This window comes from Sorghum bicolor, chromosome 5, assembly GCF_000003195.3.
Source record: "Sorghum bicolor cultivar BTx623 chromosome 5, Sorghum_bicolor_NCBIv3, whole genome shotgun sequence".
Classification (NCBI taxonomy): domain Eukaryota; kingdom Viridiplantae; phylum Streptophyta; class Magnoliopsida; order Poales; family Poaceae; genus Sorghum; species Sorghum bicolor.
In genome coordinates, this window is record NC_012874.2 from 21,886,956 (window position 1) to 21,898,975 (window position 12,020).

At 41.0% G+C, this 12,020-nt stretch overlaps 1 pseudogene; it reads left to right on the top strand.

Moving 5' to 3' along the window:
• LOC110435903 overlaps nucleotides 6,886-12,020 on the top strand; it is a 46,085-nt pseudogene continuing 40,950 nt past the window's right edge.

Sequence of the window (12,020 nt, forward strand, 5' to 3'; positions counted from 1 at the left end):
AGTATGAACAAACATAGGAAGAAGGTGTTATTTGAACCCGGGGACTTGGTGTGGCTACACTTGCGCAAGGATCGCTTTCCTCAGCAGCGCAAATCAACATTGCTGCCACAAGGAGATGGTCCATTTCGTGTTCTTGAGAAGATCAATGACAATGCATACAAGATTGAACTTCCTGCAAGTTATGGCGTGAGCAACTCCTTCAATGTTGCTGATCTCTCACCATTCACAAGTGAAGACACTTTAGAGTCGAGGACGACTCCTTTTCAAGGGGGGGAGGATGATATGACCATGCCACCAAGCAAGATGTCACAAGCTCCAAGTCAAGCTACACCCACTCAAGTTTCACATACACCGACACCAGCTCAAGTCATCGATGGACCGATTACACGTAGTCGTGCAAAGAAGCTACAACAAGAGGTCCACGCGCTAATTTCTGAGATTCATTTTAACATTAATGATAATTATATACTACCTAAGTCTTGTACCTTGATTGTGCTCAGGTATATAGAAGAAGAGAAGGAAGAATCGGACCATAAAGAACGGACCAGTGCAAGTTCCAGAAGAAGTCAAAAACGGACCAGTGAAAGTCAAAAACGGACCAGTGCAAAGAATCTTCATAACTTTTTACTCACAAAAGCTATGAAGGTCCATGAGAACTTGTTGGAAATCTTGATGAGTCTCCTTTCCAATGAATCTAGTGGCGACCAGTTTGGATACTCCATATTGCCTGCAGACCAGAATTAGTACAGACTGCTCAGAAGGTCAATAGTCTGTCGTGACAGAATGTTGGTACAACTTGCCAAGTAAAACTGTACCAATCTACAACGTTTCGTGCTGGTTCGCATGCATTTCTGGAAAGCCCTTTGAGTCTAGTTTCACACCCAAGAAACTGTTCATCATTTGGACTTCCCAATAAAAGGTTATGGTCAGTTTATTGGAAACTGCTCTGGAGGCCAACAGTCACGCGAAGCCACTTCGGGAATCCATTTCGAGGGGACCTTTCACATTGTCTTCCCTCAGAAACTCTATTTCGTTTTCATACCTATCTAGCAGGGCTGTTGCTAGTATAAATACCCCCTAAGACTCATTGTAATCTCAGACTTTGATAATTGAAATACAGAACCCCTTTGTTCAGCTGCGTGCTAACAAATCCAGAGATTGATCTCTACCCCTTTGCTCTTGTGATTTCCTCGCGGGATTACATAGGCGGCGGCTTCATCCGCTCCCAATTGGTGCTCCTACTCCCTTCAAGGTATTCCTTGATTGATTGTAGGCTGTGTTGGTTGATTCCTTGAGAGTGTGGTTGGGCGAATCCTCGATTCAGGTTGCTGGTTAAAGACGGTGGTTGGCTTCGAGTTTTATTTGCCAGGTTGCACTAGTTATCGCTGCTTGCAGCAAGTTATCCGGCTGTTCTTCAGCTAGTTATCGGTGTTCATCCTACGTCGTGAAGATCGGGACAACGTGACGCATCAAGGGTTGTTCGGCTTTAACGGTCGGTTGACAAATTGGGAGAATTAACTGCGGAAAGGCGTCATTAATGGAGAGAATTTTGGAGCATTAAGAAATTCATAATCCAAAACTGGGGGGCATGTGTTGACACCGTTTTTGGACACGTGCACGGAGACCAGTAGAGTACAGGTCGGCAGGCGGAGCAACAGTAACTAGACTGCAGAGGAGTTGCCGATGAGGGGAGCTGCCGATGAAGAGACGAGTGAATGTGACTAAGTCCAGGGGTGGTGACGTGTTCTTACCGATGATCAATATTGGTGCTTGTCGATGGCCATAACAGGGAGACTGACGATGACTCTGAAAGGAAGCGTGGAGGTTGCCGATTGATCTGTGGCAGTATCCCGGTCGGTTACGAGGGGATGGTTCTATGTTTTCCTTGGTTATCTAAAATCGTTTTGTATACGGATTCTGTTTAGTTTGGAATTCGAGTCCTAGTTGTGTCTGATTGTAGCTCTCTGAGCAGGGTATAAATGTAGACCCTAGGGCCTTGTAATAGAGAATCGATCAATCAATCAAACACAAGTTTATATTCATATTCCAGCATCTACTTTTCGACGACTTCGTCATATTTTCTGTTTTATTGAAGAGTTCTCAAGAATTTGTCGACTTAGGCTTGGCGTATTCTCGAGTTCCGTGTGAATACCTCTTGGCCGTGACATCCGGGCACATCGCTGTTGTCGGGACCAAAGTATTTGAGTTATCACCTTTGCCGATAGTAAGGTCAAATCGGCTGGCACGCCTTAACGTTTGAATCGGGTATTAGCCCTTTGTGTTTGCAGATCAGTTTTTGCATCAACATAGTAAAAACTTATGTTTGATTGATTGATAGATATCTCATTACAAGGACCTAGGGTCTACATTTATACCCTGCTCAAAGAGCTACAATCACACACGACTAGGACTCAAACTTCAAATTAATCGAAATCAATATACAAAATGAATTAAAATATCTATGGAAAACATAAAACTATGCTCCCGTAACAGACCGGGACACCACCACAGGTCAATCGGCAGCCTTCACGTTCCTCTTCCGAGTCATCGGCAGACTTCTTATCATAGCCATCGGCAAAGACTAACGCTGACCATCGGCACGAACACGTCACCACTTCTGGACTTAGTCACATTCAGCCGTCTCTTCATCGGCAATCACCCTCATTGGCAACTTCCCTGTAGATCAGTTACCGTTGTTCCTTCTGCCGATCTATTCTTTACCGATTCCTGGATACGCGTCCAAAAACGGCGTCAACAGGTTTGCACTTTATGGGGAATATTTTCTCTTTTACCTCAAATCCTAAAAAGCGTTGCAAAAGTCTCAAAATTGGTGTTTACGATTTTTGGAAAAAGAAATTAAAAATGGGGAAGGGGCTGTTTGTTGATGGTCCTTAAGTATTAATTTTAATCATGAAATAAAAAAAAGGAAAATGATACATATGCAAGCAACACCTAGAATTAGGGTTTGATGTGACAGAATTCCATGAGTTTTGCTGTTTATCTATTTTTGCAGGGGGTTATCTGGAAATATTGTGGAAACACCCACATGTCGGGTTTACATAGAGATATTAACACGTGCACCAATTTTCCTCGGTCTAGAAGAGTCCAGAAGCCACACGAATGAGCGGGAGGCCGAGCGGGCCTAGCAGCAGGGCGCGACGATTCACAGATAGAGAGGTCCCTCTAGGGTTCCAATCTCCTAGGTCTTAACATCCAATGTGAGATTAGAATTAGTTCTTCTAGATTGAGAGAGATAGAGTGGAGGTGTAGATCGTAGGAAGCCCGACCTGTCGGTGTCTACTCCGAGGATGTACCTACGGGATCAAGTCTCCTAACCCGATGCTTGCTCCTATGATTCTTCAGTATTTCGACTTCTAAATTCTAGTAAGTTCTTTGTTTTATTGTTCTTTGGTTTATGAGTTTACTTTGATCTCTTCGCGTAGAGTTTAGAGTAATCATCTCTAGCGTAAACTTGGTGTTTGGGCTAGAATACTCATAGATATCCCCTATCTAGCCCGATCGTGGTGGTAGCAAGAAACGTGACTTTTCCGTAGCTACCTTTGTAGCCCATAATCCCGTTAGCAGGATCGGTAGGGTTTTATAGGTGTGGGTTGAACATCCTCTTTGGTGTTTGGATTCCATAAGACTCCCCAATAGAGCAGTAGATCATCCTTACCAAGGTCAGAACAATGGTGCAGTCATAGTCTTCTCTATACATCGCTCACATCAAATCATAGTGGTTGTAGCCTAAAGGTTAGTAGTAATAGATTTCGTTAGTTAGATGCATGCTTTCTCCTAGTGGTAAAATATAAATACAATACTCTAGATAACCTCCCCGGTGAAGTGCTCATCGATATCTGTGCGCTCGCGGATCATTTCCTGATTGCATTACCAAATATCAACAAACATTTACGGCGCCATTGTCGGGAAGAAATACGGTTTGCTGAGATAACCTTGAGTCTTGCTACTAGCTTCTATTTATACTTTTATCTTTTCTTATCTTTTTATATTCTCTATTTTATTTATTGTTACGTTATGGAAAACCAAGATTCTAAATCGATTTATCAATTTGCAACACCTTCGAAAACTAACCTTTTACCATGGGAGTTATCACAGTCTATCCAAACATCCCAGTATAGGTTAAGTTCGAGGTTAATTGCCATGGTTGAGAACCTATCTTTTTTGGGAAAGGAACACAAAAACCCTTACATTCATATTAGAGATTTTGAGCAAACATACGATTGTATTCGCATTGAAGGCATTTCTGATAAAACTTTACGTTGGAGGGTTTTTCCTTTTTATTTAAGGGGTGAAGCTAGACAATGGTATAGACAGAAGGTAAGTAAACAATGAGGTGAATGGGGAGTTTTATGAGCCAACTTTTGTCTAGATTTTTATTCCCTCGACCGGATCGCCGACCTTAGACTCGAAGTTCTATCTTTTAAACAAAAAGAAAATGAAACTTTGGGAAAATCCTAGAAATTTTTTTCTGAGCTTTTAGAATCTGGTCCAAAACATAATCTTGAAGACCCTATTCTTCTTTTACATTTCTTTTGAGGTCTTTAGAAAAATCATAAACAATTGCTACATACAATGTCTAGAGGTTCTTTCTTTCGTATCCCAACTGATGAAGCTAGGGCAATCTTAGACAGAATCCTAGAAGCTGAGATAGATAATACCGTACATGATGAAACCTACGAAGCCGAAGTAGACACTCTGCCAAATTCTTCATCTGCTTTAGCTATCCCAAGTTCTGAGCCACAAAAGGAAGAAATTCCACCACCTGATTTCATGTTGGATATAGAATCTGATCTTTTTGTCGATTTTGGAAATATTTCAAATTACCGTTCTATCAACAAACCCCAAAGCGGCCATTCTAGCATTTGTTTACCAAATGAATATCAATTGAGAGAGCTTATTTCAATCATGAGTAGTGAATGGTTGGAGGAATCAGAGCTTTCCTCTGAAGTCATCCATTTGGATACACCTCCTATACCTATACGCTGTGCTTATAATTCTGATCAATTTGATGCTGCTCTATAATCCTGTTGTGGGGATCAACATCATGTCTAAAGCTTTTGCACATAAATTATTTGGAAAATTAAAATTAACCCACACAACAAAGTTCATAAAGAATTCTTCGGGACAATTAGTCCCCTGTCTTGGAATTGTGAATGTCCTACCCTTTATGGTAGAAGGCTCCATGGTTCATTTGAAATTTTATATCTTTGATACATGAGACTTCAACCTGTTGATAGGACAATCTTTTAGAAGACTCCTTTATGAAGGTCGAACTGGAAAGCTACACATTTCTTTTGGAAAAGATTTCAAATTTCCAATAACAATTTCTCATTCTTTGAATAATAAGACCGAATCATATCTTCTGCCTGATCCTATGGAAGAGGTAAAAGTTGCGTCTCTAGAGCTTTTAAATGAACCAGACTTAGAAGAAGAAGCCCCGTTCTTCATAGAAGAGGAGGCTAGACCTTTTGAACCTGAACCCTTAGATGAGTTTGCAGAAACACCTAGACCTCCCATAGAGCTTAAACCTTTACCACCGAGTCTTACCTATGCTTTCCTGAATAATAATCTAGAGATTCCTATAATCATCATTGATAAACTCACTCAGGAGCAAACTCTGCGATTAATGACTATTCTAGAAAAACATCACTCAGTCTTTGGCTACTCACTCCAAGATCTTACAGGAATCAGTCCTATGATTTGCACCCATCGCATTCCGACAGATCATTCTGTTTCACCTTCTCGAGAGCCCTAACATAGACTTAATAACGCGATGAGGGAAGTAGTTAAAAAAAGTTATAAAGTTGCTGCATGCAGGGATTATATATCCTGTGTCACATAGTGAGTGGGTGAGCCCAGTTCAAGTTATGCCTAAGAAGAGAGGCATGACTGTTGTCACGAATGAAAAGAACAAGCTAATTACGCAACACACCATTACAGGGTGGCGGATGTGCATAGACTATAGAAAACTGAACAAAGCCACGAAAAAAGGATCACTTCCTATACCCTTTATAGATGAGATGTTAGAGCGGTGAGCGAACCACTCGTTCTTCTGTTTCTTAGATGGATATTCAAGGTATCACCAGATCCCGATCCATTAAGATGATCAAAGCAAAACCACTTTTACATGCCCTTATGGAACGTATGCTTGTCGTAGAATGTCTTTTGCGCTATGTAATGCACCAGCTTCTGTTCAAAGAAGCATGATGTCTATATTTTCTGATATGATTGAAGAGATTATGGAAGTTTTCATTGATGATTTCTCTGTATATGGAAAAACTTTTGATAGTTGTCTTGAAAACGTAGACAAGGTTTTGCAAAGATGCGAAGAAAAGCACTTAGTCCTTAATTGGGAAAATGTCATTTTATGGTTAGGGAAGGAATAGTGCTGGGACACCTAGTGTCTGAAAGAGGTATTGAGGTAGATAAAGCAGGGCACCTATGAATGTAAAAGGAATTCGAAGCTTTCTTGGCCATGTTGGTTTTTATCGCAGATTCATAAAAGATTTTTCATTTATTGCTAGACCACTTACTCTTTTGCTAGCCAAGGATGCTCCTTTCGAATTTCATGATGCATGTTTAATAGCTTTTGAATTATTAAAGAATGCACTCATCTCTGCACCAATCATTCAACCCCCTGATTGGTCTTTACCATTTGAAATTATGTATTATGCAAGTGATTATGTTCTGGGGGCAGTTTTGGGACAAACTAAAGATAAGAAGCATCATACAATTGCTTACGCTAGTAAAACTTTGATACGAGCTCAATTTAATTATGCAACCACTAAAAAAGAGCTTCTAGCTGTTGTCTTTGCCATTGATAAATTTAGATCTTATTTAGTTGGAGCTAAAATAATTGTTTACACTGATCATGCTGCACTGAAATATCTGTTCACTAAAAAAGATGCTAAACCTCGCTTAATTAGATGGATCTTATTACTCCAAGAATTTGACTTAGAAATAAAAGATAAAAAGGGAGTAGAAAATTTTGTTGTTGATCACTTGTCTAGAATGCACTTTAAGAATCCATAGGAAACACCCATCAATGATTCACTCTAGGACGACATGCTCTATGGAATCAACAGGTCTAAACCCTAGTATGCAGATATTGTTAATTTTATTGTTTCAGGGTATGTACCACCAGGAGCGAACAAGAAGAAGCTTCTTCAAGAAAGTCGTTCACACATATGGGGTGAGCCATATCTCTTCCGAGTATGCTCTGATGGCTTACTCAGGAGATGCGTGACCACTGAGGAAGGATGGAAGATCATCGACAGATGCCATTCATCACCATATGGAGGTCATTATGGAGCATTCTATACACATTCAAAGATCTGGCAGTGTGGATTCTACTAGACTACAATGTATGAAGACACGAAGCAATATATCAGAAGATGTGGGCCATGTCAAAGACACGGAAACATAAATACAAGAGATGCCATGCCACTCACCAACAACCTTCAGATAAAGCTCCTTGATGTCTGGGTAATAGACTACATGGGTCTATTTCCCCCATCAAAGAAGTGTGAGTTCATCTTGGTGGTGGTTGACTATGTCTCCAAGTGGGTAGAGGCACTACCATGCAAGCATGCCGATAACATAAGTTCAAAGAGGATGTTTCAAGAAATCATATTTCCAAGATTTGGAGTCCCTAGAGTAGTGATAAGTGATGGAGGATCGCATTTCATCGACAAACGGTTCGAGCACTATCTATCAACACATGGAATCCGCCACAACATTGCTACCGCCTATCATCCTCACACAAGTGGCCAGGCAGAGACTTCCAACAAGCAAATCAAGAACATTCTTCAGAAAACAGTAAATGAGATGGGAACAACAGGAAGGACAAGTTACCCGATGCACTTTGGGCATACCGGACAGCATACAAGACCTCGATTGGGATATCTCCATACCAATTGGTGTATGGGAAGACTTGCCACCTACATGTTGAACTAGAGTTCAAAGCACACTGGGCCATAAGGAGATGGAATATTGACCTAAGTGCTGCTGGAGATCATAGAAGGACGCAATAATCGGAATTGGAAGAATGGCGAGAGAAAGCATATCACAATTCAAAGATCTACAAAGATAGAGTCAAAAGATGGCATGACAAGAGAATCAAGAAGAAGGAGTTCTCATCCGGAGATAAGGTATTACCTTTTAATTCTAGGGTGAAGCTTTTCGGGCATGAAAAACTCCAGAGTAAATGGGAAGGACCATACAAGGTAATCAATTCATCATCCCATGGAGCAATCACACTTCAAAATGACGATGGTACGTTATTGAAGGTAAATGGTCAATTTCTTAAATTATTTTTAGAACCCAATAAAGAATTAGAGGAAATCGACGTGATCCATTTTTACCTTCCAATGGAGAATTAAAGCCTGATCTTTTTAATCTGATGTTTTTGGGCCACGTATATATTTTCGGGATAATAATACTTCTAGAAACACTCACTCACGAGCGGGCTAGCAGATGAGGCAGGCCTAGGGCGGGCGCCCTAGGCATTAGGGTAGGAGCCCTACCCCTGGCCCCTCTCACCGCCGTCTTTTTCCGTTACGATAATCTCGCCCATCTCTATACAAAAAATCCTACGGATGGGTTGTTATGCAAGTATGGTAGCAGGATTTATCCCGTGGAATATTCTAGAGGCACTTTTGACCCCTATATAAACAGACCTCTGACGTCAGCTTTAAACACCAGTTCATTCATTCTGTCCTTCCTCAATCAGAGCTTGCTTAGTCTCTCGCTGCTCTAATGGCTGACGAGTTCAACCCTGATTGGAAGATCATTCCCTACGACCTTAATAAGAAGCCCAAGGAAGATCCAGATGCCTACACGCTTGTGCCAGCCAACACAGAGCGACAGCTAACAGCCATGCCATTACGCCAGCGTAGCACCACCTAATCCTACTAGTCCAAACCAGTTCTCACCGTGCCATCGCAGCCCCTTCTTCTCAAGGGGCCATCAGCCAAGCAAGAGGCGATCATCAAGGTGCCAGCCAGCACGAGGGTCCTGCCACCCAAGCCCAATGAGAGGGTTGTAGGCGTTAAGACCAACGGGAGCGGCGAGATCAACAGCGTCTGCTACACCACGGATGAAGAGAGGCCCTACTTCGAGGGAATCTGAGCAGCGAAGGTTCGCTTCATCCCACCGAAGGAAGCTCGAAGCACGCCCTCAACTCCTTCGAGACACCTCCTAAGTGTCGTAAGACTATAGTCGACATAGATAAGGAAGTCTGTGGGACAGAGAAGCTAATGATGGAGCTCCAGTCCTCGGTTAACTTCCTTAATAGGCAGGTCTCTAACTTGAACACTACTGTGCTCAACCTTTGATGCGACCTTTCCAGGGCCACTGATAGGATAAAGGAGCTAGAGTGCCGCTGAGCTGTGCAGATTAGATCTTGAGGATTGTATCTTAGTTATTCATTATTAGATTCGATTAGAATTGGTTTAGATTCGATTTATTATTCATTAGTCGGTTTATTGTAATAAATGCCTCAAGAGAATAAGTATAGATTGCTTCATTATTATTATGTCTCGTGTGTCTCCACTTTGTTTTTATGCAAGAAAATAAAAAACAAGTATGGGGGATATCCCCTGACATGTCAAACGAACTTCAACTGCACCTCTCCACAATTCAGGTACATACTCTGCACGCTTTATTTGTACACATACACATACATCTTGGTTCGTGCAGAATATTGTCACTAAACATGATAAATTAAAAAGATAAAATATTTCTAATCATGATCAATCTCACTTGATGATATCTTCTAAAAACCTGCAATTATTGAAAAAAACATTTTAAAAACCTTGTATTACTTAAGTCGTTGTGGAATATGAGATGGTAGAGTATGAGTACCTTATTCTTGATATCTTTGTTGCTTGGAGAATTTCTTTCAAAAAGTTTTAAAAATATAGGTACCATCCTCAGTGTTTTATATGCCTGCAAATATTAATTATGATAATTTAAGCTACCCACTTTGTATTGAGTTTGTTCAAAATGAGTTAGACCCTTGTTGAGAGATTTAACATACTCCTAAGATGAAGACATTTTTATTCAGAAAGATTGACTCTTCCAAAGTATTATTGCATTATAGGCATGGGCTATGCAAAACTAGGAATTTCGAGGAAATAAAATATAGGAAGTGCTTGGAAACCTCACAGAAAAGAAATGGACAAGTGTCCGGCAGTAGAATTAGGGGTACCCCGTATCCACCTAAGAAAAAAATATGAGATGATAAAAATATGATAGAAAGAAAATGATAGCCCATGGTCTCTCTAATAAGGAATATGCCAGTAAGAGTTGACAAGTTTTTAATTTTCAAAGTCTTTGATCTATGAGTATGGCATTCCTCTCCACGGACCCCGTTTTGATTAGGCAATAAATGCAAGGTAAGTAAGCTTGAGAATTTCTGCAAATTAAAACAACCTCAGTGAGATATAGGAAAGATAAATGAGTGATGTGAGAGCGCCTATGAGGATAAAGGTATGCTAAGTTTTCTTTTCAAAAATATACAAAAACTCGAAGTGACAGGGTTGAGAAGAAGAAAGGATCTCTACTTCGACCATATAATTCCCTGACTACAGTACACAATGGACATTTTACAACACCCTCTAGGTATGAAAAGAATGCTTTACAATGTTTTAAACCTAGTTGATTTTCTGAACCATCTTTTTCTCGAGGACGAGTAAAAGCCTAAGTATGGGGGAGTTTGTTGACGGTCCTTAAGTATTAATTTTAAAAGATGGCTCATTTTATTCATTGTAACAAGAGCAACGATGCTTCACATATTGCTAATTTGTTCTTCAGGGAAATTGTGCGCCTGCATGGAATGCCTAGAACCATTGTATCTGATCGTGATGTCAAGTTTGTTAGCTATTTTTGGAAAACATTATGGGCAAAGCTCGGAACCAAGCTTTTGTTCTCCACCACTTGTCACCCTCAAACCGATGGACAAACTGAAGTGGTGAATCGCACATTGTCAATGTTGCTGCGTACTATGGTGAAAAAGAACCTGAAGGTTTGGGAGGAATGCTTGCCACATGTGGAGTTTGCATATAACAGGGCAGTACACTCTACCACTAATATGTGTCCTTTTGAAATTGTATATGGGTTCAAACTTATTGCTCCGATAGATTTGTTGCCCCTTCCATTACAGGAAAGAACCAATATGGAAGCCTCCAAGCGTGCTGCATACATCAAGAAGGTACACGAGAAGACCAAGGAAGCAATTGAACTGAAGGCAGGACGCAAGGCTGCAAGTATGAACAAACATAGGAAGAAGGTGTTATTTGAACCCGGGGACTTGGTGTGGCTACACTTGCGCAAGGATCGCTTTCCTCAGCAGCGCAAATCCACATTGCTGCCACAAGGAGATGGTCCATTTCGTGTTCTTGAGAAGATCAATGACAATGCATACAAGATTGAACTTCCTGCAAGTTATGGCGTGAGCAACTCCTTCAATGTTGCTGATCTCTCACCATTCACAAGTGAAGACACTTTAGAGTCGAGGACGACTCCTTTTCAAGGGGGGGAGGATGATATGACCACGCCACCAAGCAAGATGTCACAAGCTCCAAGTCAAGCTACACCCACTCAAGTTTCACCTACACCGACACTAGCTCAAGTCATCGATGGACCGATTACACGTAGTCGTGCAAAGAAGCTACAACAAGAGGTCCACGCGCTAATTTCTGAGATTCATTTTAACATTAATGATAATTATATACTACCTAAGTCTTGTACCTTGATTGTGCTCAGGTATATAGAAGAAGAGAAGGAAGAATCGGACCATAAAGAACGGACCAGTGCAAGTTCCAGAAGAAGTCAAAAAACGGACCAGTGGAAGTCAAAAACGGACCAGTGCAAAGAATCTTCATAACTTTTTACTCACAAAAGCTATGAAGGTCCATGAGTACTTGTTGGAAAGCTTGATGAGTCTACTTTCCAATGAATCTAGTGGCGACCAGTTTGGATACTCCATATTGCCTGCA